Raw genomic sequence first — 27,173 nt, forward strand, 5'->3', positions numbered from 1 at the left:
TCCCTGGCCCCTCCCATCTGTCCCCCCGTCCTTTCCTGGCCCCCTCCCCATCTGCCCCCTGTCCTTTCCTGGCCCCTCCCATCTGCCCCTTGTCCTTCCCTGGCCCCTCCCATCTGTCCCCCCATCTTTCCCTGGCCCCTCCGTCCTTCCCTGTCCCCTCCCATCTGTCCCCCCCCCGTCCTTCCCTGGGCCCTGCCATCTATCCCTCCCCCACTCTGTCCTTCCCTGGCCCCTCCCATCTGTCCCCTCCATGTCCTTCCCTGTCCCCTCCCCATCTGTCCCCCTGTCCTTCCCTGGCCCCCTCTCCATCTGTCCCCTGTCCTTCCCTGGCCCCTCCCATCTGTCCCCCCCATCTTTCCCTGGCCCCACCGTCCTTCCCTGTCCCCTCCCATATGTCCCCCCTGTCCTTCCCTGACCCCTCCCCATCTTCCCCCCCCATCCTTCCCTGTCCCCTCCCATCTGCCCCCTGTCCTTCCCTGTCCCCTCCCATCTGTCCCCCCCCCCCCCGCCGTCCTTCCCTGGGCCCTCCCATCTATCCCTCCCTCCCCCCGTCCTTCCCTGGCCCCTCCCATCTGTCCCCCCCATGTCCTTCCCTGTCCCCTCCCATCTGCCCCCTGTCCTTCCCTGGCCCCTCCCATCTGTCCCTTTCCTTCCCTGCCCCCTGCCCCATCACCCCCCCTTCATCTTCCTGAAGCTCCCTCCCCCACTCATAGCTGCACCCAAGACCAAGGCTCCTGGACTCCTGGAGGCCCGTGTGAGGTCCCATCATTTAAGGGGGTGAAGCAAGACATCTTCCTCGTTCCACCCCACCCTTCCATTTCTGGGGGGGAGTCCCTGTCATCCTCTGGGCCCTCCCACCCAGGAAACCCAGAACTGGGGGCCACTGAGGTTAGGAGCACAGTGTTTGGTGGGTGCCCGAACCTGCCCCCCCCACAGGACAGCAGGGCTCCCACACTTCGGGGCCCCTGGGGGGAGCTGGCTGGAGTCACACCAAGGGCCCCCTCACCCTGGACAGGTGGCAAGCTAGGGCCAGGCCATCGCCACTGCCAGGAACACGAGACAAGAGCGGGAGGCTCACTGGCTGGCCCCCCCTCACCGAAGGCTGCTCCTCACTCCTGGGGCGGCACCTGGCGGGGCAGCAGAGGTGCCCTGGGGTCACCCCAGTCCAGCCCTGACACTCGAGCCCCAGGGCTGGGGAGGAAAGAGCGCTGGAAGGGCAGGTGGGGGAGGCGGGCCGCCTGGCAGAGGCCCGGCCAGCCTTTCGGGCTCTCTGGGCCCAGACTCCCCTGGAGCTGACGGCGCATTCTTAGAATTCTCCCCCGTCCGCCTCCTCCTTGCGCACAAACGCTGACCCTGAACCCGGCCACAGCTACTAACAGGAGTTAAAGGTTGGCTGTGACGTGGAGGGGAGGGCAGGAGGCCTGGGAGGGCTGTGTGGACAGACAGACACACGGGCAGACGGAGCCTCTGGGCTCCGAGCTCCCCCCACCGCTCACCGCAGCGACAGGAGCACCTGCCTTACGTGCCGGAGACACGTCAGTTACCCGAACAGCGTGTGACCCACTTGTCTGTGTGTCTGTCTCCAGCTGGCTTCCACCCCTCGGAGGCCTGGCTGCCAGCTGCCTTCTCAGAGGTCATGCCCTCGCGGGGAACCTGGTGACTCACAGGGACACGGGAGCCACCGCTCACGGTCTGGGGTCCCATCTTCAGCACGGTCCCTGTCACCGTGCCAGGCGATGGCCAAAGCAGACCGGCTTTTAATGCGCTTTACTGTTGCTGTGAAAGCCTTCCCGCCCGCACCAGACCAGACCCCCGCCTCCCCCAGGGCCCCAGAACACCTTGCAGGCAGGGGAGAATCGCGTGTAGACAGACTGGGCCCTGGGCCGCGGAAACTGCGAAAGCAGGACTCCGCCACTAGAGGACGCGGGAGGAGCCCACGGAGCCTGGAGAGGGCACACAGGCCCCGCTGGGCAGCCCTGGCCAGCGAGCCCCGCCCAGGCCACTCCGTCACTTGGCGGGGCCACTCCTTCATTTATTCAGGGGGCGGCTGCCGAGCGTCCCTGCTGAGCTGCCAGGCGCTGGTCGGTCACTGAGGAACAAAAACAGCCCCCCCCCCCCCAGAACGACATGACATTCCGTCCTTGGCGTCTGCACAGGACAGAAACCTTGGGACCCCCTCGTCCGTCAACTCCCCCAAGTCTGGGTGGTAGCCAACCCCGACGGCTCTCCCTCCCAGACATGCCCCCACCTATCTGACCGCATTCCCGCCTCCACCACCTGCTCTCACCTCCAGCCCGGACTGTGGCAATGGCTCCCAAAGTCCCCCCCTCCAGACTCGCCCCCATACTCAACACCGCAGCCTCCAAAATCTTGCTAAACAGGGGGCAGATCCCCACATTCCTGCCCCCAATCCAAAAATGGCTTCCACCTCCCGCAAAGGAGAAGCCGGAGCCTTGAAAGTTACCGTGGCCTTTGAGCCCCTCCAAGGGCTGGCCTCTTTGCTCTCTGGCCTCCCTGCCTGCCTCAGAGCTCAAGGTCACGGTCGTCACACGTGATCCCCTGCCTCTGAAGTCAAGGACACGGTCGTCACACAGGCACCCCTGCCTCTGAAGTCAAGGTCACGGTTGTCACACATGATCCCCTGCCTCTGAACTCAAGGTCACGGTTGTCACACATGATCCCCTGCCTCTGATGTCAAGGTCACGGTCGTCACCAGGCTCCCCTGCCTCTGAACTCAAGGTCACGGGCGTCACACATGATCCCCTGCCTCTGAAGTCAAGGTCACGGGCGTCACACAGGCTCCACTGCCTCTGAACTCAAGGTCACGGGCGTCACACATGATCCCCTGCCTCTGAAGTCAAGGTCACGGTCGTCACACAGGCACCCCTGCCTCAGAGCTCAAGGTCACAGTTGTCACACAGGCTCCCCTGCCTCAGAGCTCAAGGTCACGGTTGTCACACAGGCTCCCCTGCCTCTGAAGTCAAGGTCACAGTCGTCACACAGGCTCCCCTGCCTCAGAGCTCAAGGTCACAGTCGTCACACAGGCTCCACTGCCTCTGAAGTCAAGGTCACAGGTGTCACACATGATCCCCTGCCTCTGAAGTCAAGGTCACGGTCATCACACAGGCTCCCCTGCCTCTGAAGTCAACGTCACGGTTGTCACACATGATCCCCTGCCTCTGAAGTCAAGGTCACGGGCGTCACACAGGCTCCCCTGCCTCTGAAGTCAAGGTCACGGGCGTCACACAGGCTCCACTGCCTCTGAAGTCAAGGTCATGGGCGTCACACATGATCCCCTGCCTCTGAACTCAAGGTCACGGGCGTCACACAGTCTCCCCTGCCTCTGAAGTCAAGGTCACGGTTGTCACACATGATCCCCTGCCTCTGAAGTCAAGGTCACTGTCATCACACAAGCCCCCCCACCCCGCCTCAGAACTCAAGGTCACAGTCATCACACAGGGGCCCCTGCCTCTGAAGTCAAGGTCACGGTCGTCACACAGGCTCCACTGCCTCTGAAGTCAAGGTCACGGTTGTCACACATGATCCCCTGCCTCTGAAGTCAAGGTCACGGGCGTCACACAGGCACCCCTGCCTCTGAAGTCAAGGTCACGGGCGTCACACAGGCTCCCCTGCCTCTGAACTCAAGGTCACGGGCGTCACACAGGCTCCACTGCCTCTGAACTCAAGGTCACGGGCATCACACATGATCCCCTGCCTCTGAACTCAAGGTCACGGGCGTCACACATGATCCCCTGCCTCTGAAGTCAAGGTCATGGGCGTCACACAGGCTCCCCTGCCTCTGAACTCAAGGTCACGGGCGTCACACAGGCTCCACTGCCTCTGAAGTCAAGGTCACGGGCGTCACACAGGCACCCCTGCCTCTGAAGTCAAGGTCACGGGCGTCACACAGGCTCCCCTGCCTCTGAAGTCAAGGTCACGGTCGTCACACAGGCTCCCCTGCCTCTGAACTCAAGGTCACGGGCGTCACACAGGCTCCACTGCCTCTGAACTCAAGGTCACGGGCATCACACATGATCCCCTGCCTCTGAACTCAAGGTCACGGGCGTCACACATGATCCCCTGCCTCTGAAGTCAAGGTCACGGGCGTCACACAGGCTCCCCTGCCTCTGAACTCAAGGTCACGGGCGTCACACAGGCTCCACTGCCTCTGAACTCAAGGTCACGGGCATCACACATGATCCCCTGCCTCTGAACTCAAGGTCACGGGCGTCACACATGATCCCCTGCCTCTGAAGTCAAGGTCACGGGCGTCACACAGTCTCCCCTGCCTCTGAAGTCAAGGTCATGGTTGTCACACATGATCCCCTGCCTCTGAAGTCAAGGTCACTGTCATCACACAAGCCCCCCCCCCCCCGCCCTGCCTCAGAGCTCAAGGTCACAGTCATCACACAGGGGCCCCTGCCTCTGAAGTCAAGGTCACGGGCGTCACACAGGCACCCCTGCCTCTGAAGTCAAGGTCACGGCCGTCACACAGGCTCCCCTGTCTCTGAAGTCAAGGTCACGGGCGTCACACATGATCCCCTGCCTCTGAACTCAAGGTCACGGGCGTCACACATGCTCTCCCCCTTCTCCCAGCCTGTCAACTGCAATGAACCAACACATTTCGCATCACACTTGACTATGTCCAGCCTCAAATGGAAATGTCGGAGTAGACCGTACGAGGTCCTTCCTAATTTATGTTGTTTTACAAGGTTGCTCAGCTTTTCTGGACCAACTCCAAGGCTTTCACTTGGTCCCGGTGGTGGAAGTTCCCAGAACTGGGAATCGAGACACAGTCACAGTCTGTGTACAGAACGTCTGACGAGGCTCGTGGGTCTCTGCCATGGGCAAAGCATGGGGTCTAGAGGCGAAAGCGTCTCTGGAGGTTCCGTGGACTGAGCACTTGTTTGGAGTAAAGTAAATGCCATCTGAACCTTCACGATGAGATTCTCTCCACAGCCACCAGAAGAGCTGCTCTTTGCGACGACCTGGAGCTTTCTGTGACCTCTTAGGAAGCTGAATTCGGGTGCAGATCAGTCCGAACTAAAGAGGCAAACAAACCCGTTTTGTCGGAGGGCGAAATGAAAAGGGTTTTGGCCTCCCTGTGTCCCCTGTTCCCTTCGTCAGGCACAGAGCTGCTGGTATTCCGTCGGGACACTCCTAAGACATGTCTGTGCTGCACAGGTGACCGTGTCCCCACCCCTCTCACTAGTGAGTGGCCTTGGGGAGTTAGCTCCCCCAGACTAGCAGCCCTTGAACCCCTCTCCCCTCTCAGCTGTGGTTTCCCACAAGAGCCCTTGAACCCCTCTCCCCTCTCAGCTCCTCAGCCCAGGAGCCTGGCCAACACCTGACACTGAACCTCACATTTTATTTAAGTGTATTTTGTATTTATGCTTTAACTCTCCCAAATCTCTCACATACACAACCCCATAAGACAAAAAGGCTGGTATTGTGTCCATTTTACATTTGGAGGAAACCAAAGCCCAACAGGGTAAGGGAACTGCCCAGGAACACATGGCGCAGCGAGGCTAGAAGCAAACGGGGCTGCCGTGTGCTTCCGCCCTGCCCCCACACCCCCCCTCCACGGTGCCAGGCGCGCCCCTTGGTCAGGCCGGGGACCTCCCAGCCCTGACCCCCCAGGACGGGTCCTGCATTCTCAGGGGCCTCTGGACCAGAGCCCCCCTGGGTGCTTCCCAGGGCACGGCTCTGGTTTCTCCCAGCACTGGACATCTTCCGGGGACATCTTCAGGTGGCACAGAAGCCACCTGAAAGCCTGGACTCGGGTCCAGAGACGACGCACACGCATCCTCTTTCTCCAGGAACTCGAAGGAAGAGCGGTGTCCTTGAACCCTCAGAGCTCAGAGAGGGCAGTGTGTGAAGGTGCATGTGGGAGCTGGTGGGGAGGGCCTGGGAGAGTATGGGGAGCACCTCTCATTGGGGGTCACCTGGCCCGAGCCCGGGGCACAGTCACGGGGAGGAGGGAAAGTGCTGGAGCTGGGCGGCTGCAGGGGGCAGGCCGGCCTTGGGGCCCTGGGCTGCGGCCAGGAGGGGTGAGCCGCCTTCAAGGCCCCTAGACCGTGTTGAGCGATGCCGGACAGAGCTGCCGCAGCCTGGGAAGGAAACTCTATAATACGTCCCCTCGGTCAGGTGACAGAGCGGCGGTGGGCGTGGGTGCCGCTTCCGTCCAGCCCGGGGCCCAGATTCTGCCGAGGGGGGTGCCTGCTGTGGGGTCACACCCTCTGCCGGAGGGCGGGCGCCGGGACTTTGCATCCAGACTCCCTCACAAAAGCACACTTGAGTGCCACCCTGGGGGCACTTAAGTCCCCCAGAGCAGTGACCCTCCCGTGCCCAGGGTGGGTGGGGGAGGGGAACGGCCCCCGAGAGTAGGTTTCCTCCCACAGGTAGGACCCCCAAAGGGTCTCAGGTACTATTTGGTTTGTACCTATGTGTGGACCAGACTATTTGTTTCTAATGTTTCTTAATGTTTATTTTATTTATTTTGAGAGAGAGAGAGAGAGAGAGAGCAGGGCAGGGGCAGGGACAGAGGGAGAGTGTGTGGGCAGGGCAGGGGCAGGGAGGGAGAGAGAGAGAATCCCAAGCAGGCTCTGCCCCATCAGCACAGAGCCGGACGCGGGTGTGCGTGGGTCTCTTCAGAGCGTGACCCAGGCTCCTCGGGCAGGTGCCCAGGGCCCAGCCGCTCAGCAGACACGCGACAGGCCACATGGGGCACCGTCCTTGGCGCACAGGCCCCGCCACGGCCCCGCCTCCCCTGTGCCCACACCTGTGCGTCCTGCCAGCAGCCTGACTCACACACGTGGCAGATGCTCCACGGATACGTGTGCCAAGATCTCGTTTCAGGGTCAATAGTGCCTCCCTCACCGCCCCCCCCCAGCCTCTTCTGGGGGCCCCACGTCAGTCCCAGCCACGAAGGCAGTTGAGGGGGACCCACAAGAGCGGCGCGCGTCCCCAGGTGGCCCCGAGCCGCACAGCAGGCACCGGGCGGGCAGGGCCCGGCTCCTGGAAGCAGACAGTCGGCCTCCTTCCCGCGGGCGAGGCGTGGGCACACCTCCCGCCGTTACCGTTGGGGTCGTGCTCGCCTGGCCCCAAGAGCAGGATCTGGCGCCCTGGGTACCGTGGACGGAACTCAGGGAACGCCCCCCTCGGGGACCACTGGGCTTCTTGTCAACATTGTAGCCGTGCCCAGGAGTGGGGGCCGTGTCCTGGGGGCCAGCCCTCACCCAACCCCTCGGCCCACGGTGCCTCCAGAGCTCCCAGAGGAGGGGGGCTCCCCCGGGGGGGTGCCGGCCAGGTGCCATCAGCAGGACGGTGAGAGCCCCGGGTCCCGCAGGCAGCTGGAGGAGCACAGGCCGGAATTAAGGAGCCAACACCCCGACGGCACCGGGCCGGTGCCGGCAGAGTCGGCCGTGCTCACTAGAACGTCGGTGCTGTGGTCGTGATGGCTACACACACCAGCCTCCCGGCCAGGGCGCCCCGCCCGAACCCACACGTGCAGGCGGCAGTGTGCGGACGCAGGCTCGCGGGGCTGGGGGAGGTGCGGGGGGAAGGCTGGAAGGGCCACCGGCAGCCCAGGCCCGCCTTGCTGCCCCGGTCACCTGCCCCTGGGCTGGGTGCCCACGGTCACAGCCCACGTTCTACAAGATGCGGCAACAGCTAAGGCCACGTGGCCACAGCACCTTTGTGGTGACAACCACACTAATCAGCAGGTGTCAGGTGTCGTCTGACGTGCTCCAGGCCTGCGGTCCCGCCCACGGAGAGCGGACATTCCACTCGTTTTGGAATCGGAAAGCAAACTTCCCATCGGAAAGCAAACTTCCCGTCAAGCTCAGAGGGTGCAGTCTGAGCCTTAGGCTGCGCTTGGAACAGAACTGAAGCAAGTGATTCCGGGCCGGAAAGCTCTTTGGGGCGCCACCTTCTTAAGAATCTTGAGCCCCCGAAGCAAACGTGACACCCCCACAAGCCACTCGCTAAACAGAGGCAGCACCTGTACCGCGGCAGACAAACCCGTGCTGTACGAACACCCCCACCCGGCTCCTGAGCCCCCCTGCGCCCTCTGAAACCTCGGGCGGGAATTAAGTCAGGAGCCCTCCCGTCTCCCCTCCACCGTTCGCAGGAGCACCAGCCACATCAGGTTGCAAAGGGAAACTTCTGGGGGCGGGAAGACCCGGGTCCCCCGCCAGCCGCCTCCGTCTGTTCAGGCACCTTTGAGCCCAGCTCTCTTCAAACAAGCCCGGAAAACCCAAATACAGGCCACGCGGGGGTCGAGCGCGCGGCGCGGAGACTAAAGGGGCCGCGCAGCCCGGGTGTCCCTGCACCTGCCTCGGGGTCCACGAGGCAAGGGGGGACGGTGGGGACGGCAAGAGGCGGGAGGGGGGGAGAGGGTCGGGGGGAGAGGCAGGGTAGGGGACGAAGGCGCCGCAGAGCTGGGACCCCGACCCCACCTCTAAGTCAGAAGCCACCGAAGGGACGACCGTGGGCCCGCGGGAGGGTCCCGAGTCCTCAGCTTGACTTCGGGGCGCGAACTCCGAGCGACGGCGGCGGCGAGGTGACAGTCCGCGGCCGGGTGCCCGTGTCCCCCAGCGGCTCGGCCGTGGGCGGGGTCACGGGGGGCGGGGACGGACGCGCTCACTGCGGGGGTCGCGGTCTCAGTCCGGGTTGGGCTCATGGTTCCGGGTCGGGGTCTGGGATTGGGCGGGGGTCGGGGTCCGGGTCGGGGTCTGGTTCCGACTCCGGGTAGGTGTCCGGGTCCGCGTCGGGATCAGGATCGGGGTCGGGGTCGGGGTCGGGATCCGGGTGCAGCGGCGTGAACGCGGCCGCCGCTTTTCGCGGTCTGAACGGAGCCAGCCCCGCGGGCGGCGGTTGGGGGCGAGCGGAGGCGGTGCGTCCTGGCTGCGGTGGGCGGGGGCTTCCGTCCCTCCCGCCCCTGCACGCGTCCTCTCCCCTCCCCTCCCCTCCTGGCCCGCCCAGCCCCTGCACGCGTCCTCTCGCCTTCCCTCCCTGACCCGCCCCGTCCCCACTTCCGACCCAGCTCTATCCCTCCCCCGTCCCCTCCCCATCCCTCCGGGGTCCCACCCCACCCTTCCCGGCTCCTCTCAGCCCCTGCCTCTCCAGGCCCGCCCCTCGGTTCTCCCCTACCGGCCCCGCCCCTCCTCTCCCTGGCCCCTCCTCTCCTTGGCCCGCCTCTCTTCGCCCCCTTGACCCGATCCTCCCACTACACTGCCCTGCCCCCGCCTCGGGCCCCTCCCATCCCGGCCCCGCCCCGCCCTCTCCCCATCCCTCCGGGGTCCCACCCCGCCCTTCCCGGCCCCGTCCTGCCCCCTTCCCCTGCCGTCTTCTCCCCTCCCGGCCCGGCCCCTCCCCTCCCTGGCCAGCTTCTCTTCGCCCCCCTCGACCCCGCCCCCTCGCTACCCTGCCCTGCCCCCCGCCTCGGCCCCGCCCTCTCCCCTCCCCTCCCCTTTCCGCTCCGCCCCTCCTAAGCCATCCAGGCCCCGCCCCTAACTCTCCCCTCCTCTTTCGGCCTCTCCCCGCCGCGCTCCGCCCCCATCCTATCCCCTCCTCGTCCTCTTCCACTCCTCCACTCCTCCCCGCCCTACTTTACCCGGGCCCCTACCTCCCCTCCCCTCCTATTCCCGCTCCGCCCCGCCCCGGCCCCCGCATGGTCCCCACTGCAAACTAGAGGGGAGGGCGCGGCTCTCGGCTTCTGGAGTTGTGCGCCCCAGGGTTGTACGCCCGGGGGTCGCAGCAGACCGAAGTGGTACCGACCCAGGGTCGCATTGTTCAGTGAGCGCTCCATCCCGGGTTGCAGTCGCGGATTGCCCCTTCCCAGGGCTGCAGTTTCGGGGGCTTGCAGCCCCACCGGGGGTCGTCCCGGGCGCGGAGGGTGAGAGCGCGGCCTCGGAGAAGCCCCTAGAGCCGGCGCACTCCCGCCGCTGGGCGCGAGCCGAACCCCACTTGCCAGGGCTCCGAGCCCCCCACTCCCGGGACTCACGGCCTGGACAGCAGGCGCTGCGCAGACAGCGGGGACCCCCAGAGGGACAGTCTGCGCGGGAGGGGCGGGCCAAGCCCGGTGAGTTATGCGGGGTGCTGGGCACAGGCCCCACTGCCGTGGGCACGAAAATTGCAGTCGTGGGGCCCCGAGGACGGCTGGCCCCGAGGAAGCGCTGAGATTGTTCTCGGAGACAAAGGCAGACCCGGGCCGTGGGAGGGGCTGGAGTGAGGTCGGGAAGGTTGAAGGTCACCATCAATCAACACCTGGGGCTGACCTGGGGCCTCTCTGGCCTGGTGACTTTCCCGCAGAAACCTTTAGGAGTCGGGGCTGATGGGCCCAAACCTTGGAACAGCAAGAACACACACACACACACACACACACACACACACACACACGCACACACACACCCAGGCCTGCAGTGGGGAGGAGCTCGGGTGCAGCTCGCTCTAGCCACAGCTGGGCTGCCCTGTGCATCCCTGCAAGGGCACTGGCAAGGTCACCGGAGGCAGTGGCTCCAGGCTCCAGCCTCCCCTCTTTCTCCTTATTCCCACCTGCCCCCACACCTGTCCCTTCCCAACTTGTTTTTCTCCAGACGGGCGTCATCCTCTAGTACTCCGGGGGGGGTTGTTCTGTGTGCTATGACCCCCCTATCCACCCCGCCCCGTTAGAGTGTAAGCCCCTCCACGGCTAGGATTCTTGTCTTTTGTTTACTGCTGGAATCCAACCACCCAGAATAGTGTTCATGAGTAAGTTCACATGTCAGAGCCACACTCAAAAGTAGCAACTCAGGCAAAGCCTTTTCCAACTCCAGTGAGTCACCCTCCTCTGGACACTGAACATCGGCTCAAACCTCCATTATTCGTTTGCAGCGTGAATTCTGTGTCTCCCCCCATTCAACCACGAGAGCCTAACAGTTGCACACCAGCTGTCTTTAACGATGCCCGCCATCCAGAATGTTCGCCGTTACATAGCATTCTGCAGTGCAGAAACCAGCCCTCCCATCTCACAGAGGAGGACACTGAGGCAGAGAGAATCCAATCGCCCGGGGAAGGTGGCATGGTTAAACAAGCAGAGGACAGTCCTCCCTGTTCCGTCGTGTCCTGCGGCCTGCGTTTGCTGTTTGCTGTTGACTCCACACCTAGTGAGCAAGTCTCACTAGTCAGCAGGCAGAAACTTGTTGAATAAGTGAATATATTAGCAAGCCACTTTGAATTGTACCATAGAACCGTTATACCTCTCAAAACCACCCATCAAGTCACGTGATCAGCCCGGAGTGAAAATTGGCAGAGGAGGTATCCAGTCTCTGGTGACTCAGCAGATGGATTCTGGAGCCTGACTTTTGAGGCTTTGTCACCTTCTTGCTGTGTGACCGTCGGTGTCCTGACCACTCACTGCCTTTGTTTCTGTATCTGTAAAATGGGGTTAATAATAGTATTTCCTTATAGGGGTGTCTGAGGACTCGTTGAGCAAATATTTATAAGACATTCATTCAGAAAGTGCTTGACACAGTAAGGGCTATGCCAGCTTTAGCCTTTCGACTTTTTTCTACACGGCAAGACAGTATGTAGGTACAATTGAACAATGTCAGACAGGTGCAAATCACCAGGCACCTCAGTCTACAGAAAGGAGCTCCTGTCGGTCTTAATTTACCTCCCCTTTCGATTCCCTTTTAGCTACAAGGGTGACCAAGCAAGGATCCATTTAAATGAAGATGGCCCGTGCCGCCCATGAGCTCCCTCGAGAAGCACAAATGGCTTGCAAAGGCCTTGGTGCTGGGGAGGTTATCACAGACCAGCGCGTTCCAGAAACTTCAAGAAAGGCTGTGGTCCAGGTGTCATGATGCCTGGAGGGTATGTGTTGTCCAGTCGTGGGTGGTGTGTGTGTCTGTGGTTATGTGTGTGCGTGTGGTTGTGTGTGTGCGTGTGGTTATGTGTGTGTGGTTGTGTTGTGTGATTGTGGGTGTGGGTGTGTGTGTGGTTGTGTGTCTGTGTGTGTGGTTGTGTGTGTGGTTGTATGTGGGTGTGTGTGCAGTTGTGTGTGTGTGTGGTTGTGTGTGTGTGTGTGCATGTGGTTGTGTGTGTGTGGTTGTATGTGTGTGGGTGTGTGTAGTTGTGTGTGTGCGTGTGGTTATGTGTGTGTGGTTGTGTGTGTGGTTGTGTGTGTGGTTGTGTGTGTGGGGGTGTGTGTGTGTGCATGTGTGTGGTTGTGTGTGTGTGTGTGTGGTTGTGTGTGTGTGTGTGGTTGTATGTGGGTGTGTGCAGTTGCGTGTGTGGTTGTGTGTGTGCATGTGGTTATGTGTGTGTGGTTGTGTGTGTGTGTGCATGTGTGTGTGGTTGTGTGTGGTTGTGTGTGTGCGGGTGTGTGTGTGTGTGGTTGTGTGTGTGTGTGTGGTTGTATGTGGGTGTGTGCAGTTGCGTGTGTGGTTGTGTGTGTGTGGTTGTGTGTGTGGTTGTGTGTGTGTGTGCATGTGTGTGTGGTTGTGTGTGTGTGGTTGTGTGTGTGTGCGTGTGTGTGTGGTTTTGTGTGTGTGGGGTTGTGTATGTGTGTGTGTGTGCGTGTGTGTGGTTTTGTGTGTGGGGGGTTGTGTATGTGCGTGTGTGTGTGCGTGTGTGTGTGTCTGTGTGTGTGGTTGTATGTGGGTGTGTGTGCAGTTGTGTGTGTGTGGTTGTGTGTGTGTGTGTGCGTGTGTGCATGTGGTTATGTGTGTGTGGTTGTGTGTGGTTGTGTGTGTGCGTGTGGTTATGTGTGTGTGGTTGTGTGTGTGTGCGGGCATGTGTGTGTGGTTGTGTGGTTGTGTGTGTGGTTGTGTGTGTGGTTGTGTGTGTGGGGGTGTGTGTGTGCATGTGTGTGCATGTGTGTGGTTGTGTGTGTGGTTGTGTGTGTGGTTGTGTGTGTGGGGGTGTGTGTGTGCATGTGTGTGTGCATGTGTGTGGTTGTGTGTGTGCATGTGGTTATGTGTGTGTGGTTGTGTGTGTGTGGTTGTGTGTGTGTGGTTGTGTGTGTGTGCGTGTGTGTGTGGGGTTGTGTATGTGCGTGTGTGTGTGCGTGTGTGTGTGGTTGTGTGTGTGTGGTTATGTGTGTGCGTGTGGTTGTGTGTGTGCGTGTGGTTATGTGTGTGTGGTTGTGTTGTGTGATTGTGGGTGTGGGTGTGTGTGTGGTTGTGTGTCTGTGTGTGTGGTTGTGTGTCTGTGTGGTTGTGTGTGTGGTTGTATGTGGGTGTGTGTGCAGTTGTGTGTGTGTGGTTGTGTGTGTGTGTGCGTGTGTGCATGTGGTTATGTGTGTGTGTGGTTGTGTGTGTGGTTGTATGTGTGTGGGTGTGTGTGGTTGTGTGTGTGCGTGTGGTTATGTGTGTGTGGTTGTGTGTGTGTGCGGGCATGTGTGTGTGGTTGTGTGTGTGGGGGTGTGTGTGTGCATGTGTGTGGTTGTGTGTGTGCATGTGGTTGTGTGTGTGTGGTTGTGTGTGTGTGCGTGTGTGTGTGGTTGTGTATGTGCGTGTGTGTGTGCGTGTGTGTGTGGTTGTGTGTGTTTGTGTGGGCGTGTGTGAGTGTGGTTGTGTGTGTGTGTGCGGGTGTGTGCGTGCGCGTGTGTGTGCACGCGCGTGTGTATGTGGTTGTTGATCAGCCTGTAGGAGAGTGTTGCCCACGTCCGGTTCCCCATCCTCCCTGACTGGAGTCCCCAGCTGGCCATCTCGGCCGCTGCCCTCTTACCATTCATGCCGATGCCCAGGAGGCCCTGATCTCGCCGTTTCCTGCGTCCTGTCCCCGGTAGAGGTGGGGCTGCAGGCGATCAGTCCTCCAGGTGTCCGGCCAAGTAGTGGCGGGTGGCAGTGGCGGTCACACCGTGTTCTCCAGGAAGACGAGGTGACGCCCTCTCACGGCACCTGTGAATGGGACCTTGTTGAGAAACAGGGTCTTTGCCGATGTGTCAGGTGAAGAGGAGGTCATGCTGGGGTAGGGAGGGTCCCAGTCAGTATGACTGGTGTCCTTACACGGGGAGAGGAGACACGGAGACAGACAGGGAGGAGAAGGTCATGTGACAGTGGAGGCAGAGAGCGGGGTGGCCCGTCTACGAGGCAGGCCAAGGGTCACCGATGCCAGCAGAGCTCTGACAAAGCAAGAAAGGACCCTCTTCCAGAGGCTTCGGCGGGAGCAGGGCCCTGCCAACATCTGATGTCAGCCTGTGGGTCACTAGGATGGTGAGAGAAGAGATTTTCTTGCTTGAAGCCCCCAGCTGGGCTCCTTTGTTCCGGGGGCCCCAGGAGGCTCGCATGGGCACCATGCGGGGTGTGGCCCCGGCACCCTGGCTGAGGGGGCCGCAGATGCGGGCAGATGAGCAGGGTTTGGGGGCGTGAAGGCCTCGGGCCTCAGCTGCTGGACAGCTCCCGGCTTCCTGGGGTTTTTGCAAAGTGAGGCAGAGGAGGAGCCAGGCCTCCCATCTTCTGGGTTTATTGTGTTGGAGGTGGACCCAGGTAACACGCGGTCAGGGCTTGGAGCGACGAGGAGGAGGTAGGCACGGTTTCGAGCAACCCTGTGGACAGCTTCCCGGCCTTTAAATGATCGTTCCGGGAGCCCCTCGGCCTTTCGTGTTGAAGGCATCTGTGCGGCCAGGTGCTCTCTGCCGGTTTCCCGGGGCCGCTGGAAGGAAGGGCCACACGCCGGGTGGCTTAAAACCGCAAGAATTTATTCTCCCACAGTCCTGGAGGCCGAAAGTCCGCCATCAGGGTGGGGGGACAAGGCCATGTTCCCTCCGGAGGAGGGTCCTGCCTGCCGCTCCCCGCCGGGGCCTTGCCACGATGCTGGGCGTCCCTGGGCTTGTAGACGCCCCACTCTGATCTCTTCTGTCCTCACAGGGCCGTGTTCTCTGTGCGTCCCTCTTTTCCCCCTCTTACAAGGACACCAGTCGGATTGGGCCAGGGCCCGCCTGCTGGGGCGCGACCTCATTGTCACTAATTATATCTGCAACCACCCTCTTTCCAACCAACGGCACATGCGGAGGTCCTGGGGTTCGGACGTGAACAAGGCTCTATTCGGAGAAGGGACACTATTGGACCCCTAACCTACGCCCGAAGCAACCGCCATCCCTCCTCTATTTCTGCTTCTCGTGACCGCGGACTGTCCTCGCCAGGACAAGAGCACCGGGGAACGCAAGAAGAGCCGCTTCCCCAGGGTTTTGGCTTCGTCTCTCTTTTCAGGCCCAAAGTGGGAGTTGGCAACCGTAGGACCAGGAACTGGGTGCGGTGGTTTCTTCTAGAAGAATTGGCGGTATTTTCTAGGAACAGATCTAGCCTCTGGCCCCGCTGAGCTGGGAGATGATCTGGGAGAGCTCCTTCCCGCCCGGGGGGCGCCTCCAGGCCGCCCGCTGCGCTAGTGATGGGGGATCTCGCTCGGCCGGCCGCTCGGAAAGGTAGTGACAGTATGGGTGCCATCAGATGGCAGCACGGGCTGCCACGTCACCTTGAGTAGGGTTCCGTTCTCTTTTACCTTTTCCTTGTCTCCACTGCTGGTCTGGCGGTTATCACTGCTTGTGAAGCAGCCTCTCTCCTGTCGCCCCTTCGTTTCCGTTCTCCTGTCTCCCTCGGCACGGACAGGGCCCGGGGGGGGGGGGGGTGTGTGCGAATCAGTGAGCTCACTGTGTGCAAACGGCCCAGATGTCCTCAGGTAAGTACAATGAATCACCGAGATCGTCTTGGTGCATCTCTTAATTCTTGGCCGTGATTGGACGGCTGAGTTTATCGGTGACTTTGCGGCAGAACAGAAATCGTGATACTTCGCAGAACAGGAGGCGCCAGCGGAAGAGAGGACAGAATGATCTGTAGGAGGACTTCGAGCACCTCCCACTCACATCCCACGTCAGACTGGGATTCGTGACCCCAATCACATTAGCTCCCGAGCGCCCACTGTTTGCTCCCTGTGGCCCAGCAAAAGGGGCACACGCGCCCCGAGCCCAGAGCGCACACCCTCACGGGGACAGTCGGCAGGAAATAAACTGCCACGTGCACTTTGGGTTATGCTGGTGCGAGACAAACTGCAGACTCCCAGACGGAAGGGAACTGGGGGAACATACTTGGGTTTGCTGTGGAAAGTGGAATTTTCCCTCGGACTGTACAGAATTCACCGCCTTCGTTAATGCACGTGAATCCCGCAGGCTGTTCTGTTAGAGGACCTGGAACCCCGCCGGCCCTGACCCGCCCGCATCCGCCCCAGGAAAGGCCGGGCTCACTGCCCCTGGTGCCGCAGTGCCAGGGCAAAAGGGAGGAACGGAGGCCACCGGGGCCGCGGGGACAGCTGGGGGCAGACGGGTGCGGGCGGAGCTCAGGGCCAACTTCAGGATGCATTATTGTGACGCACCCCAGAACTCAGAGGCAGCTCACGAGGCTGGAGATCCCGGACCTCACTGAGGACACCGATCGCACGACCTGTGCAAAGCTGCACTGTCTCACTCACTGTTACGTGTGTGTGCTCAGTACTGAACTAGCACAGTGTTCCCAATCAAATTAGTGCCACGGCAAACGGAAACACGAACTCAAAATCGTATCCGCACCCCCACGTTCACTGCAGCATCATTTACGATAACCGAGGTGTGGGAACAGCCTCGGTGTCCACTGATGGGTGAGTGGCTAAAGAAGTGGGGTGGGTGTGCGTGTGCGCATGTGCGTACAATGGGATGTCACTCAGCCATAAAAAAGAAAAAAATCTTGCCATCTGCAACAACATGGACGGACCCCCAGGGTGTTACGCTAAGGGAAGGAAGTCAGGCAGAAGAGACCACGTGATCTCACTTCCATGTGGAGTCTGAAAGAGACAAAGCAAGACAAAACCAAGAGACACAGACACGGGGCGCAGGTCGGTGATTGCCAGGTGGGGGTGAGGGGTGGGACAGACGGGGACGGGGCGAAGGAGGGCGAGAGGTGCAGACTTCCAGCTATAGAATAAATAGGTCAGGAGGATAGGATATACAGTCGTGACGACTCCAGTTAGGAACGCCGGGCTGACAGAAGTTGCTAGGGGCCGAAGTCTTGAAAGTCCTCCTCAGGAGACAAAAACGAACAGTGTGGAGACGGACGGTGACTAGCCTTTGTGGTCCTCAGGGCACAGATATCGATTCCTTACATTATACATCAATTCTACCGCGATAACAGCAATAAAATTAATGTCATCGAGAAATTATGCAGAAACCAGATTTTGCTGCACACGGTGCCCTGAAAAGTCACCGAGGGAGTAGGAAATGATTTTACGAAAAAGCAAACACCTACTTTTACAAAAGGACGTATTATTCATGTTACAGATGGTAAAGTCTCTTGACATTTGACACCAAGTTTGCCAACAAAGAGGATCCTAAAAAAAGAAAAACGGAAACTCATTGTAACTGCACACTATTTGGCCCCTCTTTAAAACACCAGAAAATTTCAAAGTCAGTTTCTTTTCTAGGTTAGAGGTAACAGTCATTTTGAAAGAAAGTTCTAAAACACTGAAAGAATCGTGCGGGGTTTGCAGCTTAACAGATGACTTCTGGGGTCTGAATCGGAAGAATCGGACATCTTGCCTCCAGGCAACACTGTCCACATTGAGTCCTCTGTGTGCATCGTAAGGAGGCTCCCCGTATGAAAGTCTAAAAGCCTGCGGGCGGTTTTCTAAAATCGAACATGACTCCCATCGAAGCACTGTGATGTATTTGTCAGCAGTAATTTATTGGGCACGTTCCTAAATGATTTTGAATTTCTCAGGACATGTACAACTACGCCAGTGTCATTCGTGGAAGCTGAGGCTTCTCAAAATTTATTTAAAACCACTTAGTGGGGCGCCTGGGTGGCTCCGTCCATTAAGCATCCGACTTCGGCGTCGGTCACGATCTCACGGTTCTTGAGATCGAGCCCCGCGTTGGGCTCTGCGCTGACAGCGTGAAGCCTGCTTGGGATGCCTTGTCTCCCTCTCTCTCTGCCCCTTTCTCTCTCCTCAAAAATAATGAATAAATAAATAAATACATACACCTCTTGTTATCTATACTATCACAAAAAAGACCATCAATGACCTGTTGTAGAATAGAACGTTCCTGAAGCAAGTAAGTAACGGCAATCATTTAAAGAATTTTACTCAACGAAAGGACATATTTTTTTAATGTTTTATTTATTTTTGACACAGAGAGAGAGAGACAGAGCATGAGTGGGGGAGGGGCAGAGAGAGAGGGAGACACAGAATTTGAAGCAGGCTCCAGGCTCCGAGCTGTTGGCACGGAGCCCGATGCGGGGCTCGAACTCACGGACTGAGAGATCATGACCTGAGCCGCAGTTGGACGTGCAACCGACTGCCACCCAGGCGCCCTGAAAGGACGTATTTTTATAAGAGAGTATTATTTATATCCTAGTGACTTAAACTTTCCAACTAGTGTGATTAAAAATGCAAATTTTCTATTATTTCATGTACAATAATTGAGTTTGCACTTTCTTTATACAGAATGACCTTGTGTTTCAGTAGTTCCTGAGAATAGAATATTCCTATAAACAAGGTTTATTTCAGGAAGGCGTGGTGTCTCCCCCAATCGGATGGGAAGCCACCACAGGTGGGGCCACGCGATGGCCGTGTGAGGCCCGTGGCCTGAGCAGTGAAAGAACTCACAGAGGCAGAATAGAGGAGACAGGAGGCCACTGGATACGCTGCAAGGGGGCAGTGGGCAGGGACAGCAGGGGGGAGGCTGCGTGGCAGGAGGCCACCTTAGCAAGTGTCTACTTTAGCAGATGAAAGTCCTTCTGGGGACCTCCCTCGTCTTTACCTCCCCCAGCTCCCAAGTGCATAACCTGTCACTCCTCGGGACCCCAGTGCAGCCCTTCCTGCCCTCGGGTCCCGTCCCCGTGCATGCTTTAATAAAACCATCCTGTTGTACGGAAGACGTCTCAAGAATCCTTTCTTGCCGTCGGCTCTGAACCCCAACTTTTCCACATCCACCTGTGCAGCAGACCAGCAGACTATAAATCGGAGTTTCCCTCGCCCCCCTCCTGGGTTTGATTAGTTTGCTAGAGGGCTCACAGAGCCCAGCAAACCAGTTGACTCTGGAAACTTCCTGGATCACCAGTATTTTTGGCAGGAGTACGACTTAGGAGTGGCCAGATGGGAGAGACACACAAAGGGCAGGTGTGGGGAAAGAGCCCAGACCTTCCGTACCTGCCCTGGGAACATCGCTGTCCCCAAATCCCTCTGTTTACGGACCCGGGAGCTCTCCCAGCCCAAACTCTGGGGTGTTCATGGAGCCTTCCCTACACTGGCGTGACCGATGAAATCATTGGCCATTGGTGATTGAACCCAACCTCCAGTCCCCTCCCCTCCCCGGAGGTCAGCGGGTGGGACCGAAAGTTCCAACCCTTAATCCTGTGACTGTTCCCCTGGCAACCTGCCCCCTCCTTTAGGGGCTTTCCAAAAGTCACTGCATGAGCACAACAAAAGATACTTGGTCACTCTCAGCACTTAGGAAATTCCAAGAGTTTCAAGAGCTTCAAGCCGGAAATGGAGACAAAGACCAAATGTGTCTATTTCTGCTTATTTATTAGTGGAAACGTACAAGGCAGATTAATGGAGCCATTAATAGATGGAGACAACCCTCAGGAGTCTGCAGGAAAGAAGGAAGAAACAAAAAGTGTACAAGAGGGGCGCCTGGTGGCTCAGTCAGTTCAGCGTCCGACTTCGGCTCAGGTCATGATCTCACAGTTTGTGAGTTCGAGCCCCGCGTCAGGCTCTGTGCTGACAGCTCGGAGCCTGGAGCCTGCTTCGGATTCTGTGTCTCCCTCTCTCTCTGGCCTTCCCCTTCTCTCTCTCAAAAAAAATAAACTTTAAAAAAATTTAAAAAGTGTACAAAAAAAGTAAAGGGACACTACGGGTAAAACCGGACGAGCTGATTATAATAATCGATCAATACCCAAAAGAGCCTTAAGAACCAGAACCGGAGGAAGGAGAGCTGAGGGCAGAGCCAGAGGGCAGGAAGCATCGAGGGGTGCCCCTGGGGGAGCCCCGGGCAGACAAGGCGGCATTTCCGAAGGGACTCTGCTGCAGGGCACGTGGCGCCAGGCGAGGGCTCAGGCACGGGGTCCCGCAGGTCATTTCCACACCAGGCGGCCAGCCGCGGGCTTGTTTTCTCCACCCAGGGGGCCGGGGCCTGGTCAGCTTGGGGCCCTGGGCGTCTCCAGGTCTGGGAGCCTCCACAGCTGAGGGACCGGGGTGCGGTTCCAGCCCCGAGGCACTGGTGTCCTATCAGGGTGTGCATAGGGGACGACCACGTGAGGACTCAGGGGTGAGACCGCCATCTACAGGCCAAGGAGAGAGGCCTCCGCAGAGACCAGCCTGCCCAGGCCTGGGTCTCAGGCCTCCAGCCTGTTGTCTGAGCCGCTGGTCTGTGGGGTTTGTCCTGGTGGCCAGAGCCGACTGGCTGTGTCCTGTCTGAGGCGCTTGGCCACTGTAGAGAGTCACCAACATGTCCACGCTGCTCAGACCCGTCCGCTCCTGTGAGAGAATTATTTACCCAAGGAAACACTTGAGGAGAAGCTTTAAGAAAGGACGCGCGCATGGATGTAAATTTAAGAAAAATAAAAAATAAAGTTAAATAAAAAGAAAAAAGAAAAAAAAAAAAAAAAGAAAGGACATGCGCGCCCCAGCGCATCGTCACAGCAGCATCGTCCCGAGAGCAAGGCGTGGGGACAGTTCCCATGGGGGACCCAGGGATCAAGGAGCTGTGGTGTCTGACGCGGCGGGATAGCTGTGGCCGCACAGACGGACCCGAGCACGTCACGGGGAGTGAGCGAGGTCAGACAGAGAGGGACAGCGCCGCGTGATGTCACCGTGGAATCTCAGAAATCAAACCGGACGGAGTCCCTCAGGCGCTGCAGCAGACACGTCTTCCCAAGACAGCTGCCGAATCCCACCCCGGAGCCGGAGGCCTGGTGGGGGTCCCTCCCCGTCCCTCCCCGTCCGGGCTCTTCGCCCGGGAGGCCGTGCGGAGGGCACCAGGCCCCAGGGGACAAAGGAGGGGGCCGCGTTGGGCATCCAGCCCCTCCGCCCCCGTGAGCCAGCCCCAGGCAGACACCGGGGAGGAGGGCACCCCCAGAACCGGAGAGACTCGGAGCCTTGCAGCCTCGCCCTCCCTTCCGGGCCGCAGGAGATGAGCCAGAACAGGCGGGAAGCGCGCTCATCCAACAGCCTGTGGGGCTCAGAACACGTCCGCGTCCAGATCGAGCCCTCGCACGGGGTCTGGTGCCTGGCTCTCGGCTCTCCCTCTGCAGGCGGTAAGCCTGGGCTCACACCGCCAGGACGTGTGAGCCCGCGACCTTGCCGGACACCGTGCCTGCAACCGCGACACTGAGGTCGTGGCCATTCCGAGGGCCCCGTTCGTCCCCTAGGGCACAAGTCAAAGGTCAGCTGTCGGGGCGGGGGTGGCCCGCGGGCAGCGGGTAAGTCAGAACTGGGCGGCCGTTGACGCCACGTGGAAACACTGCGCTGGGGGTCCACGCACGTGATGTCAGAGAGGACAGCTCGTCTCATCGCCCCGTGGCGTGGCCTGTGCTTCGCGGTCTGCTCTCCGGTCCCCTGCTCGGCCTTCCTCCTGTCTTACCGCATCGCGGGTGGGGGTGGGCTGCAGCCAGGAGCCTGGCGTGACCGGCCTCTGCCCGGGCTGCGTGGCGAGCTTGTGAACGGTGGCCGCGGGCACGCTGTCCTGTGTGCCAGCCTGTCCCGCGAGTGCTGATGGTGTCACGTCCTGTTTCCCGTGGGACTGGGGAAGGGAGGGCGGAGGTCATTCTGAACCACGTGCAGAAGCCACACTGTCCTCCAAAGGGCAGAGGTCACCTTATGAGTAAGCGTGTGGGGCCACAACCTTCCCGCTGTCCCTCCGCAACCGAGTGTAAATGGTCTTTAAACCACAGACTGTGATGAGTAACACAGAAAACACCCAACACATAAGAGCGTCCGAGGGCAGAACATGAAACTGAGATGCATTTTGTTGTTGGCGTTGAACAGGGTCAACCGTCAGTTGAAACGAAGACAGAGAGTCTGAGAGAGAATGACTGGAAATAAAATACAGATCGCATCTGACAAAACATCAGATCAACAAGGCAAAGTGTATTTTTGATGGAGGGTGAAAAATGTATGTTTTTAAAAAACCAACTCTTGGGGCGCCTAGGGTGGCTCCGTCAGTTAAGCGTCCGACTTCGGCTCAGGTCACAATCTCACGGTGCGTGGGTTCGAGCCCTGCGTCGGGCTCTGTGCTGACAGCTCGGAGCCTGGAGCCTGTTTCGGATTCTGTGTCTCCCTCTCTCTCTGCCCCTCCCCCACTCATGCTCTGTCTCTCTCTCTCTCTCTCTCTCTCAAAAATAAATAAACGTTAAAAAAAATTAAAAAAACTAACTCTTCCTTTCGGAATTATGGGACTTTAATACAAGCTTGAATTATATCAGGTTGGAAACAACTATGTTCTAAATAGCCTGTTACACCAGCAAATTTTATTTTAGTTTTGTAAATTACCAAGACCCACCTAGCTGGGCGGTTTGTGGCGCCCTCTGGTGGCAGCCTATGGAACTACCTGAGGGTTTGTTTTTTCAATTTCTCTCTGGGGTCAAGGTCCACGTGCTGAGAGCAGTCATCCTTTTCTCCATAATTCATTCTTGGGCCATTTCCTGCGGGGCAGAAGCATTCTCTTGGCCGTCCACAGCCCACATCCTCTCGCGCAGAATGCCTGAGCCAAGAGGAAGGAAAATTGCTTTGAAAAGAAATGAGCTACACCGAGTCGACATGCCGAGACTCCGCAGCCTTGAGACACCCATGTCCCTTCGAGGTGTCCAGCGTCTCAGGGCTCATCCCAGCGCCCCTGATTCCTTTCCTACCCTGCAAGGTGAGTAACTATTCTGCTATCTCCATTTTCCCGTTTCCACACTCACATCGCTGTCACGTGAGTTTCTGCTTTACATGGCACTGCATGTTGAATAGGTATCTGTAAGTTAGCTTAGTGCTAAGACCGCATCTCCACATCCGTTTTAACGGGCTTCAACAGTCACCTCTAACTTTCTCAGGCCTGATGACTTGCGCACCACTCTACAGCCTTGCCATTTTGCAGGCGAGGCTTGGTGTCTGCCCGGGAACGTCCGTCCCCATCAGAAGCCCGCCTGAGCAGATCCAGGTGTGTGCTAGCTTGACCCACCCTGTGCAAGTCAAGAAGATTGTTTCCCCGGTTCGAGTGGCCCCTCGGGTGCACCCACCCTACTGGCTCTACCTGAGATGGCAGGATAAACACCCCTCTGCGTGGGAGCCGGCTGTCTGTCGGGGCTGTTTCTCACCAACAATGCTCGGTGTTCAGAAAGTCACAAGCGCCCTCTGGGGGAGCTCTTTGCTTTCTTTATGAAGCTTATCGCTGCGGCTGCACATTCCGGCTGATAGCTCTGCTTCTGGGTCCAGACGTTTTCTCCTAGTACTTCCTTTTTTTGCAAAAGCTCAGTCATGTCCTCGTGTCTGTGGACAGTTAGTTCACCCAGTAGCAGAGGGTCCTGTGGTAGCCACCAGCTTCCACTTGCAAACTGCATCACCACCCTCTTTGCCTTCACTATCATCACCATCATCATTACCATCCCTACTGTCCCCATTCCCACCATCATCACCACCACCATCACCAACATCCCCACCATTTACCATCACTATCACCATCACCATTTTCAATATCACCATCATTATCCCTGTCACCACCACCACCATCACCATCATCACCATCATCCCCACCATTTACCATAACCATCACTATCACCATCACCATCACCATCATCACCATCATCACCACCATCACCAACACCACCATCACCATCACCACCATCACATTATCATCGTCACCACTGACGCGTAAACTATCTAAGGCCAAAATGCTACTGAGTGGCGGAGTGTGGATTTAAACCCTGACAATGACTCCAGAGTGTACGTTCTTCCTCAGGGCTCTCTGTTGTACTAAGTTTATCTGTCTCTGTTTCTTCATCTGTAAAATGGGGTCAGTAACAATACCTTCGTAACGAAGGTTCTGTGCAAATAAAATGGTGTGATGCATATATATGGCGCCTAATATGCACCCAATAAATGTTAGTTTGTGGACCACAGTGATGTGTTTGCTAAATTCCCTATGACACAGTGTGCTATTATTCAATAAATAACTTAGCTTCCGTTCCCAGTGACTATGGTCACAGATGGCCATCATCGGGGTCGGGTGCCCCAGTGACTTTGACGCAACGGACCTGAGCTGCCAGGGAATGTGTCCTCCTCACCTTCCAAAGGCAACTGGATGCTGGCACGTGTAGCTTCCCTTTTGTCTTCTGGCCCCAGACTGGCTTTCCCTCCCAGGGTCCTTTGTCCTGCCGTCTGTGGGTGTTCACAGCTGTGATACAACCAGGCACGGAGAACTCTGTTTCCAAGCGCTCAGCATGCTCACCGTGTTTTCACTCCAAAGTCTTCACAGATCCCGATAATTAGCCCCTGGGTAAATGTCTGCACTAGGGGGTGCTGGAGGGAGAGGTGGTGAGGGGCTTACTTGGAAGCCCGCAGCCACCCTGGCTCTTCCGGCCGTGCTGGGGTCACCCAGTTCCCTGCTGGGAACTTTCCAGTGGCGACCTCACATCGGGCAGAGAGCCCCCCCACGGGGCTCCGGCCATGCTGCCTGCCTTCGCTCATCCTCCTGACCGCTAGGGGGCATCCGTCGTGTGCCAGGCGCCTGCGCAATGGGGAAACGAAGCCCATCCAGGCAAGGTCCTCGTCCGAGGGAAAGCGAGTCTTGTCAGCAGGGAGGCGGGCTCCAGGGCTCTGAGCGTCCCCCGGGAGATAGCACGGCGATGGGCCAGTAACAGCAGCTGCACTGAGCACCCGAGGTACCAGCTCGTGAGCTGTGTGCTCCCCGTGCACATCTTGCGCACCATCAGTGTGCAAGATGCGTTCCGTGGAAGACGCTTTTCTAAGTCGTCTCCGGTTTGTCTCCACACACCTTTCGCCCCGATGGCTGTGGTCTGAAGGTTTGTGTCCCCGTTGAAACCTAACCCCCATGTGCGTATTAGGAGGCGGGGCTTTTGGGAGGTGGTTAAGGTGGGGCGGAGCCCTCGAGGCCCGGACCAGCGCCCCCACGCGCCAGGCGGTTTCACGCCTCGGTTTGCTGAGGTCGTTCCTTCCTTTACTGCTCCTGTGAGTAACGAAGTCCTAAACGGCCTTCAAAGCCTGGTTCAAACAACATCTCTTCTACCAGCCCCGCTGCCATCCTTCTCCACGCCGGTGTGATTAGGGCACCCTCGCCCTGGGCCCTCTCGCCGTCTTCAAATTGCTGTATGGATTGCCTGTGTTTTGCTGGCCTAAGTCCTCCGAGGTCAGTGAGTAGGTCTTATTGATTTGTCTGTGTTTCCTGGAAGCTTGCCCTATGCCCCGCTCACAACAGATGCTGTAACCCCCTCACGAAAGACCTTTATTTCGCAGACGAAGGCATTCAAATGGGAAGGAGACTGAAGTGAGTGGCCACTAAGCCCCCTCGTGTTCTGGGCAGAGAGAGAAGAGGAATCCGGGTCCCCCCTGCCGCCTGGTGCAGAGCACTGTTCTGTTTCCTCGCAGGAGCAAAAGCAGCTGAGGCTGGACCCCGGCCGGGTCGGGAGCTCCAGGAGCTCCTGGAGGCCGCTGACGGGGCTCTGCCCCCGGCCCACATTCGGGGCCACCATGCTGCCTGGCACCTGTCCTCTGTCCCCACCCAGCCCCGCACGGAGTTCCCTGATGTCTCCCTGATGGCTGCCCATCCTGGTCTGTGCTTATTGTCACCGGCCTGTCGAAGGTGGGTCCTCTCCGTATCCCGGACCACTGCATCCCGTCTCCTTCTAGAACTTTCTACACTTTGAGTCACCTGTTAGTTCACTGTGTCTCTCTTCCCCCGGGCTACCTCTACAGTGACAGGGACCAGGGCGTTTTGTCCACTGCTGTAACTCCATCACTGAAGACTGCCTGGCATACAGTAGGTGCCCAATAAAAATACGGAGAGTGAACCGAATGGTCCAGGATTCCTTAGGCCTGGGACCTGGGCAGTTGGTGACCTTGCCCCTTTCCCTGCACGAGCGCAAACTTGTTCTGTGTCTGCCTCGGAGTTTCCCCTTGAAGCACGGGCTCGGCCTAAGTTCGCGCTGGATTCTGAGCTCCCCCTGCACTTGCCTCCCAGGCCTGGACTTTCCCCCGGAAGCAGGCCTGCTGTGTGCAAGGCGAGCTCGCGCCCGCTTTCAGGTCGTGGCGTTCTTCCCGGGCTCTGACTCGCGCGCCTGGGCCCCTCCTGGCTTGCTTTCCAAGCAGGAGCTCCAGGGCTCGGGCCCAGGAAGCAGCTGCAAGGTTGGCTGAGCCTCCGTGGTGTCGCCAGCTGCCTGGGGACGAGTGACCACGGGCCGGCCACACACCTGGTGCAGGGAGGACGGGGCTGCCGTGTGTGACATCAGATGTGTCTCCTCGTCCCCGTCCACTCACTATTGTCCTCCTGTGACTCCTTGGTGCTCCCTGGTGTCGTGGGCTTCTGGGACGTTCCAGACCATGGTCAAGAAAGCTTTGGGTAGCATTAGCGAGGGACCACTTTCCAAATTGATACTGAGAATAACTAAGGAGAAGCTACTTGAGAGAAATTGATGGAAACATATTAAACACAAACACCTGATGTGAAAGATGATGGGGGAGGAGACGGGTGAAAGGAAGAAATCCTGAAAATAGCTCCTCCTTCCTCCCTCCCTCCTCCCTCCTTCCTTCCCCCTGCTCCTCTCCCTCCCCACCTTTCTTCCCTCCCCCCTGCTTCCTCCCTCCCTCCTCCCTCCCCCCTGCTTCCTCCCTCCCTCCTCCCTCCCTCCCTTCTCCATCCTCCCTCCTTCCTCCCTCTCTTCTCTCTCCCTCCTCTCCACCTTTCTTCCCTTCCCCCTCCCTCCCTCCTCCCTCTTCCCTCCCTCTTTCCTCCCTCTCTTCTCTCTCCCTCCTCCCCACCTTTCTTCCCCTCCCCCTCCTCCCTCCTCTCTCCCTCCCTCCTCCCTCTCTCCCTCTCCCCCCTTTCCTCCCTCCCTCCCTCCCTGCCCCCTCCCTGTGTACATTGGGGTCAGAACATAAACTCTGGGCCCTTGTGAGGTGGTGAGTTCTTATAGGTCACTTGAAGGATGTTGCTACTTGGCTCT

General features: G+C 58.7%; 1 protein-coding gene and 3 long non-coding RNA genes across 4 annotated transcripts in view; 2 read left to right on the forward strand and 2 right to left on the reverse strand.

Moving 5' to 3' along the window:
* Positions 1-8,639, reverse strand: part of FRMD1 (FERM domain containing 1) — a 31,678-nt gene extending 23,039 nt beyond the window's left edge. The window contains exon 1 of the mRNA XM_045500317.1: positions 8,460-8,639. The gene's annotated coding sequence lies outside the window, so the exon portion shown is untranslated. The remainder of the gene's footprint in view (positions 1-8,459) is intronic.
* On the forward strand, positions 2,929-4,354 carry LOC123609306. Its single transcript, XR_006717734.1, has 3 exons — positions 2,929-3,026; positions 3,355-3,395; positions 3,524-4,354. It is a non-coding gene; the product is annotated as an uncharacterized LOC123609306 (long non-coding RNA).
* Positions 8,640-9,519: 880 nt separating the features above from the next.
* Positions 9,520-17,240, forward strand: LOC123609305. The gene is made up of 2 exons (XR_006717733.1): positions 9,520-11,856; positions 14,856-17,240. It is a non-coding gene; the product is annotated as an uncharacterized LOC123609305 (long non-coding RNA).
* Positions 17,241-22,393: 5,153 nt separating this feature from the next.
* On the reverse strand, positions 22,394-25,184 carry LOC123609861. Its single transcript, XR_006718008.1, has 2 exons — positions 24,279-25,184; positions 22,394-22,714 (listed from the first exon to the last, which is right to left on the reverse strand). It is a non-coding gene; the product is annotated as an uncharacterized LOC123609861 (long non-coding RNA).
* Between the last annotated feature and the right edge of the window lie 1,989 nt (positions 25,185-27,173).

Source organism: Leopardus geoffroyi, chromosome B2 (assembly GCF_018350155.1).
Source record: "Leopardus geoffroyi isolate Oge1 chromosome B2, O.geoffroyi_Oge1_pat1.0, whole genome shotgun sequence".
In the NCBI taxonomy this organism is placed as follows: domain Eukaryota; kingdom Metazoa; phylum Chordata; class Mammalia; order Carnivora; family Felidae; genus Leopardus; species Leopardus geoffroyi.